A 10,255-nucleotide genomic window follows, 5' to 3' on the forward strand; every position below is an offset into this window, starting at 1 on the left:
TCATGCACATTCATGTGTGTTAACGTGTGTTTCTGCATCTGGCATTAATACACTCTATTGGCCAGAATTCTGGTCATTAGAATGCGCCCAGCGTTAAGGTGCATTAAGGAGCTTTAAGGGATTTTTATGCCAAAAGCTCCTCTCCAAAACTCACAAGTGATGGGGTTTTTTACCCTGTAAACTCCCCTCCCCCTAACTGCTAAAAAATGTCTATAGTGTGCATGGATATACACTGTAACATGGAGGGGAGTTAACAGGCTTTGAGCTTCTTTGAGCTGCAGTGTTCATGAGGCCTTAAAATGAGACAAGGCTATTTTATTGACTGATGGAAGAGTATGCCTCTGGGTTTCGCTAATGCATTATTTACACCAGCAGGTACTGCGTCTATAGATTTCCCCATAGATGCAAATACATTATCTGCAATTTAGGCATATTTATATGTTTTTTTCCAGTAACTAGCACATGTATGAACTGCTGCACCTTGTCACCTTGAGAACTATCCTTTCTAAAGCTATGGAGTCTGATGCCCTGTGCACACAGTCGGACTTTCCGATGGAAAATGTGCGATCGTATCGTGTTGTCGGAAAATCCAATCGTGTGTGGGCTTCATCTGACTTTTTCGTCGGAATTTCCGACACACATAGTTTGAGAGCTGGATCTAAAATTTTCCGACAACAGAATCCGATCATTTAAATTCTGATCGTGTGTAGACAATTCCGACGGACAAAGTGCCACGCATGCTCAGAATAAATTACGAGACAAAAGCTATTGGCTACTGGCCCGTTTATAGCCCCGTCGTATGTGTTTTACGTCACCGCATTCAGAATGATTGGATTTTCCAACAACTTTGTGCGACCGTGTGATTTTGGCCCAAACACAATTTTGGGCCAAATTCTGTCAGAAAAAAATCCGATGGATTTTGTCATTGGAAAGTCCAATCGTGTGTACAGGGCATAAGAATAATAATTTTTATTGTCCACTCCACAATATTCAAAGTATGTGCCTCAAAGAAGCTATGCTATAACATGTTCAGCATTTGTGGTGAAATCAGAGGACTGTTTAGAATACAATGGTCAAGGATGACTATAGCTGATGTTATTAATTAGGCAAATTATATTTACGTGTGGGTATATCAACATCCTGAAAGAGGAAGTAAACCCTTCCAAACAACTTGGACCTATAGGTAAGCCTAGATTAAGGCTTACCTGTAGGTCCAAGCAATATCTCCTAAACCTATATGGTTTAGGAGATATTTGCCCGAAAATGGTCACCGCTGTCTACGGCGCATGCGCCGTAGACAGCGGCGCGCATGCGCACTAAATGCGGCAAATCCAAGAATGGATTTGCCAAATTTGTCGACTCCCGTGCGCACGCGCGGGAGTGACGTCATCGCGGCTTCGCCGTATGACAGCGGCGGAGCTGCGAGGCGCGACTCCCGTGCGCATGCGCGGGAGTGACGTCATAGCGGTTGCGCCGCTGTGATTCGTCGGAGCTGCGAGACGCCACAAGCAACATGGATGCGGCGGACTACAGGGGACAGCGGCGACTTCGCTGGCTCCTGTGTCAGGTAAGTGACACATAATGAGCTACTATGCGATGCCTTGTAGTCCATTATGCTTTACCTTTGCAGGGAAAAAAAGAGGAAGTAAACCCATCAGGGTTTACTTCCTCTTGAAATAGTAATTAAATATATACGTGATTGGTTAAAGTAGAACTAAAGGCAAAACATATTTTTCATTCTGGATAGAGTAAGGGGGATTATAACCCCTGCTGTTTTGGGGGTTTTTTTGTGCTCCATTTGGTAGATTTACCTTTACTCCCTGTCCCATAGCCAAACAGAAAGTGAGAGGAAAGCCCTACAAACTAAGGGAAACCCTTGGGGGCCCAAGGGAGTCAACTGACCTCCAGTGTTAGGGGACCCTTATTCCCCAATAAATACCAGTGTTAAGGGGCTCTTCTTCTCCACTAAACACCAATGAAAAGAGGCCTTTCTTCTCCGCAGATCGCTAGTGTAGAGAGTAGTATCCTGGTCCATTGAAAAATAGTGTGTAGGGGGTCTTTTTCTCTGTCCATCGGCAGTGATAAGGTGTCTCCTCTGTTGACTACCAGTGTGAGGGTGGCCTTCTCTGCTGACAGTCAGAATGAAGGAGACCTTCTATGCTAACCATCTGGTTGAGGGAATCTTGTTCTCTACTAACCCCCAGTAAAAGGGGGCCTTGTCCTCCACTGACCACCAAAGTGAGGGTGCCTTCTTCTCCACTGTGTACAGGGAGCATTTGTACTAACCACCAACGTACAGGAGACATTTGCACAGGCCATAAGTGCACAGAAGGGGGATGGCAATTGCAATGAGCTCTAGTGCATGGAGGGAGGTATTTGCACTAATCAAAAGTGCATGCGGAGGCATTTTCACTAACCACCAGTGTAGAGGGGGAATTTGCACTGAAGACCAGAGCACAGGGGTTTTACACTAACTGCCCATGTACAGTGGGTATTTAAACTTGCTGCTAATGTATGGGGAACATTAACATTAACTGTCAATGTACAGGGGGAATTCACTATAACTGTCAATTTACACCAGGTATTTACACTAACTACTTAAGGGGCATCTACACTGACCATCAATGTCCACTGACTGCCAACGTATAGCAGATATTTACAGTGAGTGACCGTGTAATGGAAGCATATGCATCTAACAACAATTTCAACTGATCATTAATTTAAATAATGGTATGCCATGGTACCGTCAAGAAAAAATGTATTGTTTTCAGGGTCAGGTGGTTTAGAAAAATATTTTTGGTTCATTTGCAGTAGACATTATATAACTAAATGTAGAATCAAAGCCAAACCTTTGTTTCAACAGTTGTGGATACATGAGTAAGAGTTAAATGAGTTAGATCTTGTGTCAAGTTTTTATTGCTGTAGGAGGTATCCTATTCCTATTGTGGTGACCACATGACATTACTGTCTACTGAACTTGCTATCACAGGCCCCTGGTGGATTTTCTAAAGGAATATACGGAAAATGAACTCCAGAGACAGAATATAGGAAGTATAGCTCACAACAATTCCCTGGATGCCAGCATGACAGCACACTGACAACAATAAAAATTAAACTGAGTATCTAATATGTCCCCATTCCAAAATGAAATGAGAAAAGAGAAACAGTTTTGACTGCAGTTCCCCTGCAATGTAATAGAACTAATAAAAGGTTGATTGGCTGCTATGCTTAAGGTCCAAGTAACGTGCAAGCTTTTATTAACTGTAAACCGCAATTCCTCACTGGGCTAATGACTGCTGCATCATTTTGGTTTGAAAAGCGAACAGCTAAGACTGTCAAGTATCAATCAAGTAGCATTACTCGGGAGTGGATTGCAGGAAAGAATACCTCTCATGTGGCCTTTGTCTAACTTTATGTAAATGCATTTCTATATCTCCTTATTAGAAAAGTCCAAATTATTCAAATAAAATGTAAGGTATGTGGCCATGAAGCCAACTAGTAAGCACAGCACAAATACCCTACTGTATTTTATGTAATCTATCAATCTGAACAGGATACAGTACCTTTAAACAAATACATAAAAAGATTAGCTCCAATTTGGTATTTTTCCATACATCTTATAAAAGAACAGACAACATTTACCCACAGTTAGACACTAGACATCAGCATCAAAGTCTATATTACAAAGCAAAACCATATATTTCTGTGCTGATCATTATAAGCCAGCAGACAATAGCATAGCCATGGCCATTTTAACTGCTGTTCGAGGCAGATGTGAATAATAGTTTTGTTTTATCCATGGTCCTTTCGTTGCCATGAATGTTAGAGAGACCGTGCTATGACCCTTATAACCAATTAAATATAATGGTAACAATACTAGAAGACGAATCTATGCAGAACAAGATATGTGGCCTCACGGAAAACAGCATTATTGGCCTTATTTGACTGGCTGAGCTGCCATTGTCAAATTACCAGAAGAGTTCCTGTATACCACTGAAGGAATATAGCTTTTTTCATACATGAATGCAGTCCCATCCTTACGTCTCTGTTGGAGATAACATAATCCCTGGTTTATAAACACAGCTGCCTATGGACAAGGAAGTCCACCTACAGAGCCTACAGACTCGCTAACTACATATTACTTCATCTGCAGATGTATCACCCATCCTTCCCTGCTTTGCATATTATTATTATTATTATTATACACAATTTATATAGCGCCAACAGTTTACGCAGCGCTTTACAATGTATGGGGGGAATAACACAATATTGCTCTGTTTTGTGTGAATCATATGCATTTTATTCCCTTTGGTATAGTAAATATAAGACTGCCATCCCCCTATAATATCATGCAAGCCAGCTAACCAAAAATCAGTTCAATATGCTTACTAAGCTGCTGCAGAGCTTATCTTGTAGTATACAAATTACTCATTTCACAGTTGCCATAATCTTGTGTATCTATGGTTTCTGTAATGACCTGAGGGTCTTGGCGAACAGTCAGCAAAATGCCGCATATAGGCTTGTATAAAAAGGTACAGCGCTTGCAGTCTTCTGCTTTTAAAATCTCTCAAAAGTCAAAATGTCTACAGTAGATTGCTGTAAATCTGCTCACTACCCTTACACATTTGTAAATATTATCATGCTATAAGAAAGCTGCAGTAATCCCCAAGTATTGGAAAGCTTTATAAAATGTATTTACTAGTTCTAAATGCAAGGCAAATCATCTACATCTACAGATGCTGGGTGTTCGTCATATTGCTGTTAAAAAAGCATAACAGGTAAGGATGTTATTAAACTAGTGTCATCTGTTTAGAATGTCAAAAAGAAATATGTGATATCCTGGGAACCAAATCAGGAGTCCTCGTCATTTAATCAGACAGTACCCAAATGTAGGAAAGTGAACTCTGTGAATTACTGAAAATCAATGGTAATTACAAAAGAAAAAAAAGAACGGGGATTATATCCCAGTGTGGATTTTTGGAAAGATGCAATGTTTTATATGCATGCTCGTTCAAGCCTTGCTTTATAGCAACAGGTCAAGTTCTAATGATGACGGTCAGAGATCACATATTTGATCTAAGCCAGTAGGTTCCTGGCATTGGCTGTGTCAGTGCAGACAAATCAAATGGGGGCAATTTTTTTTTCTGACCAGTCTGTAAATGTAATCAGCCTAAGAAAAGCCTTCCACTGTATAGTATAGTGTTCTTCATTTTATATAGAGTTCTACTTGTGCCCATCCTTTTTTTTTTTTTTACTTTAATGGGATCAATGTAAGCGCAATGAATCAAATATATTCATTAGATTTGTACCCATGTCATATTCTAAAGGTCTTTTTGCAACATATCAGCTCAGCTATAAAATGTTCACTGTACAGAACTATGGGGTTTTGTCTACAATTATAAGCCCATGCATTGCAGCTTCCTGTAAGTCTGTGTGAACAGTGATGTGTGAGCATTCTGTAAACTGTCTGCAATGTAAATAGAATTTTTACAAAACATACATGCAAACAACAGCTCTGTCTGTAAAGACTGCATGCTCCTTTAACCAAACACTCATATTTACACACGCACAACATAAAGGGAACAATCCTATCATAGAAATAAATGTCTTTGTACTTCACAGGGGTTGTAGCACAATGAGCTTCATTTACATTTAGCAGAATTTCAAATTTAGTACTATATATATATATATATATATATATATATATACAGCTACATCAATAGATAGATAGATAATGTATGTCTGTGTGTGTGTGTGTCTGTGTGTGTGTGTGTGTGTCTGTGTGTGTGTCTGTGTGTTTGTATGTATGCATGCATGCATTTCTTTTTGTCTGCTACAGATTGCTAAAGATTTTTCATATCATTTGTATAATACCACATATATGGCAATTCATTTTCTCTAGGTTTTTAACTTTTATCTTTTGTTGCCATGTCCATCAAGAACTGACTAGTGTGGACCTAGCTATGCTCTACTAAAATAACTAATGCTGCTTCTGTAACTTGGCACTAAAGCCAAATGTCATATCTGCTTGTACACCTTATAAAATAGTTTTATTCAATAAGGTGTAAAATTCTATTTTTTTCCAAGTATTAATACCATGTGTATATGATTCAGTATCATCCAATATATCAGATATAATAGGTCATTATATTATCATATTATCATCTTCTGTTTCTTTCAACATTCAAATTTAGAAAACGAATTCAACGATTCTGTATACTAGAATAACAGCAAAGATGAATGAAAGTGTGGGCTTATTTACTTGAACAGAAAGAAAAAGATTATACACAGTTTATCTAAAATCTTTAACATGAGATGAAATCTTATAAAATCCAATCAGTGTCCGACCTGTAAGTTATCCCCTTGCAGATCTAAATTTGCCGACATTAAATGACTTACCGGCAGGCTAAACTGTACAGCTAAGAGAGTCCACAGAAAAGAGAAGAGCACAATCCAGGTGATTTTGGCTACATAGATATCAAGTAATATCTATGTTTATGGGTACCCTTTAGACTGTTGCAGACATCCCCAGCTGACCAATCTTAGGGCAAGTAACAGACATTCATGTCGTGTATTTTCAGCCAATTGCTTTTTTGCTTACTCTGTAATAAGCTGGCACTGGGAGGTATCTACCCCTTAAACCCACAGTGACACTAACAGAAATGCCTAGTTGATCTAAACATATTTTCCAAAAGAAATATTCTTATGTGAGCTGGATCCATATATCTGATGGCCATTTAAGCTGCCTATGGGCAGCTTAAGGCACAGAACATTTAAAATAAATGCTTTTTCATTTACTGATCAAAGCCCAGGAGAACAGATTAGGTCCTAGTAGATCATAAATGGTGTGAAAAGCTTCTTATTTATACTTATGTCATGTACCCATATAAAAAACTGTTATGGAAACCGGATCTAAGAAAATGTTCTTTTTACAAAACATAAACTGAATACACTTGTAACACTAAAAGAACATGATGCTGACTTTATCCCTCTATTCTCCAGCACTGCTGTCAGCTGTCCATTCCATCTCCCCTCCTGCTGCTGACAGGTCTATGGACCTCGCTATCCTCTGACAGCAAAACTGTAATTGAGAAAGGCTAATGACGGCTTGTCCATTCTGCTCAATACAGCACAAGAGAAAAGTTTAATCAATGAAAACGCAGAATCGGGTTTTCTACAGCACAGGGTCAATGATGTGATTATACAGGTGGCAGTTTCAATGCCAGGGAATAATAGTGTAACATAAGGCACACAATAGTGTTACTGACCTCTCCAATTGCTCCAGGAAGAGAATGAGTTACTGTGTGCTCTAACAATAGACAAATGGATGAGCATTATAGGAGGTGACTGGAAGTCTGCTGCCGTTCTCTTTCTGGCTGCAAATGCTTGGTTATATCACCGATTATCTTAACTCTAACATCTGCAATCCCAAAACACACGCCAATTGCTAAATAATGTCTGATCTGATTTCTAGTGACTTTATAAACATTTTCAAGCAATAAGGCACCACTGAAAGACACAAATCGGCACTGTAAAATTTAAGAGTATTCATTGGCTGTGCCAAAAATGAAGCACTTTTGGGATTTTTCCCTAAATGCCTTAGAATATTGTGATGGATGTAGGGCAAAAAACTAGGGCAAAAAAAGACAACGAGGGGTTCTGAGGCAACACCTCCACTCCTCTGTGCACTGGATGTCCTTTGTACTGGGATTAGAGGGGTCTTTACCTACCTGTAGCTTCAAGCCTGGACAGGTGGGTGGTTGCGGACTACTATCAGAAGAGCTGAAGGTCCTCTTGGTTTCTCAGGGATAAAACTGAGGTGGTCTCCCCAGAATAGCTTTAGTATTCAAAGCAGCCTATTATTGGTCTTAAGAGTAGAGAGTATAGTCAGGTGTCCTTTCTATGGTTCAGATGACAACTAGAAGCCTCTTCAGCTGTGGCCGATGTAGGTGGTCTTCGCTGGCTCCCACCGACTGCCTATGAAGTAGCCAGGACTGTACTGTGATATATATCCACAGGCCAGCCAACCACATGTGCTGCTCCTAATACACACCTCCCAACTCTGGGAGGCACTAGATACACACTCACCTAGTTCATATCAGTCCTAGCGAGCAACAAGTCCCCTGAGCCTTCTGACTCGTCGAAAAACGTCCTTCTGCCAACGCAAGCATGCATAATTAACAAATGTGCGCGTACATACGTCTTCTGTATACATCTACAATTATCTGTTCTTCAAACTAACCATTTAATGTGTCTAGTGCAACTAAGGCACTTCCTCAATTGCTAAAAATACCATGGAATACAGTAGCTCTAAAAGGTCCAAATACAGCCCTGAAAGTGACAATAAGTACAGGTCTGAATCCTAATGCCCTGGAAGCTTACAGAGGTTTCTCACCCAGCCTCTACATTTGGCAGTAGTCATCTCACCCATGGGTTAACCTGCCCTGCCATATGTAGGACAGCCAACACCATAAATCTTCCCTCCCCCCTCCTACCTTGTGCTGTCCTCACCTGTAGGAGCCAACTTTCACTTGTCCTTCCTGGTATCTCTGCTTGTCTCCTCCGTCTGAACAGCCGGGCATGATGCTTCTGCTTCTCATTTCCCTGGGGGATCCTAGCTTTGCAATTCAGTCTGACACGTGCAGTAAGCCAGGATCCAGCAAGTATATGGGCTTACCGCCATCTAGTGGTCAATTTCAAAATTACACGGATTTTATTTATTTTTTCCAATGGTAAATATACTTTTTTTCAGGATGACTAGGTGCCACCTGGCACATGCTAATGGCGTCACATATCACTTTCTTTAACCACTTCAGCCCCAGAAAATGTTATCCCCTTCCTGAACAGAGTACTTTTTACAATTCGACACTGCGCCACTTTAACTGCGCGGTCATGCAATGTTGTACCCAAACTAAGTTTACATCCTTTTTTTCCCCACAAATAGCTTTCTTTTGGTGGTATTTAATCACCTCTGCGGTTTTTATTTTTTGCGCTATAAAACAAAGCGACCATTTTTACTATATTTTTAACTTTTTGCTATAATAAATATGCCCAAAATACTTCATCAGAAGAGCAATATATGTTCTTCTACATTTTTATATATCGAAAATGAAAAAAGACACTCATAATGCCACATCCGTAAATTTAAGGGGGAAAAAGGGTACTATAGAAAGTAACCAAAGGTCAGACTTTTTAGGCAAGGAAACAATAAAGAAGTAACAAAAATAAGAATTGGACACTTCTGATACATTTTTGGGACCATTGACATTTATACAGCGATCAGTGCTATAAATATGCACTGATAGTTATTATTATTATTATTTAAGGTACTTATATAGCGCCGCCAATTTACGCAGCTATACATTGTACACTGACATCGGTCCCTACCCTCAAGGAGCTTACAATATAAGATCCCTAACACACATTCATATACTAGGGCCAATTTGGACAGAAGCCAATTAACCTAACAGCATTTCTTTGGAGTGTGGGAGGAAACCAGAGTACCCTGAGGAAACCCACGCAGGCACAGGGAGAACCAGCAACCCCTTTTACTGCTAGGCAAGAGTGCTACCCACTGCACCACTGATTACTGTGTAAATGTCACTGGTAGGGAAGGGGTTAACACTAGGGGTCGATGAAGGGGTTAAATGTGTGTTCTCTAGATGTGTTCTAACTGTATAGGGATTGAACTGACTGAAGGAGGAGACATATTGTTGTTCCTACTGAGTAAGAACAACATTTACACACACAAATCCCCCATGCTGGCTCTCGTGCATGCGATCATGCCTGCCGGCCACACGCATAAGGTCCTGTCCTCTGGCAGCTCTTAGAGGGGACCCCGTACCCTTACTGGGTTTCACGCAACGGGGCCATTGTGCCACAATAAATCTATGTGAGCCAGTTGGGAACAGGTTAAAGTGTATTTAAACTTTAACAAATAAACTTCCCTTGTTTGCTCCATTTTGGTTTGTTAAATATACCATTGAATGTGTTGCATTATATCTGTTCAATGAGTAAAAAGCAAAAAAAATAACTGTTGATTGTATCAGAAATTCAAAGCTGTCCTGTTTCCGGTGCCCACTTTCTGTGTTACTTCAAGTCTTATTAGCTTTTTTAGTTGTTGTCTTAGACCAGGGGCAGCCAAACTACGGCCCGTGGCTCACATCCAGTTCGCTACAAGATTTTATCCGACCCCTGGTGGCGTATCCTCAATGTGCATTGATTGAGGATTAAGGTCAGCAGACACTGTCTATGG

The 10,255-nt window shown here is 40.2% G+C and overlaps 1 protein-coding gene across 2 annotated transcripts in view; it reads right to left on the minus strand.

Moving 5' to 3' along the window:
- Window positions 1-8,635, minus strand: part of C2CD4C (C2 calcium dependent domain containing 4C) — a 55,492-nt gene extending 46,857 nt beyond the window's left edge. Inside the window, exon 1 of one of the 2 annotated variants that reach the window (XM_077475613.1) lies at window positions 8,512-8,635. The gene's annotated coding sequence lies outside the window, so the exon portion shown is untranslated. Of the gene's footprint in view, window positions 1-7,730; window positions 8,101-8,511 lie in introns of those variants that run through there. The other variant, XM_077475612.1, reaches the window with a different exon arrangement.
- Window positions 8,636-10,255: the final 1,620 nt, after the last annotated feature.

Source organism: Lithobates pipiens, unplaced genomic scaffold (genome assembly GCF_037356315.1).
Source record: "Lithobates pipiens isolate NorthernLeopardFrog02 unplaced genomic scaffold, aLitPip1_a1.2 Scaffold_13, whole genome shotgun sequence".
NCBI lineage: Eukaryota > Metazoa > Chordata > Amphibia > Anura > Ranidae > Lithobates > Lithobates pipiens.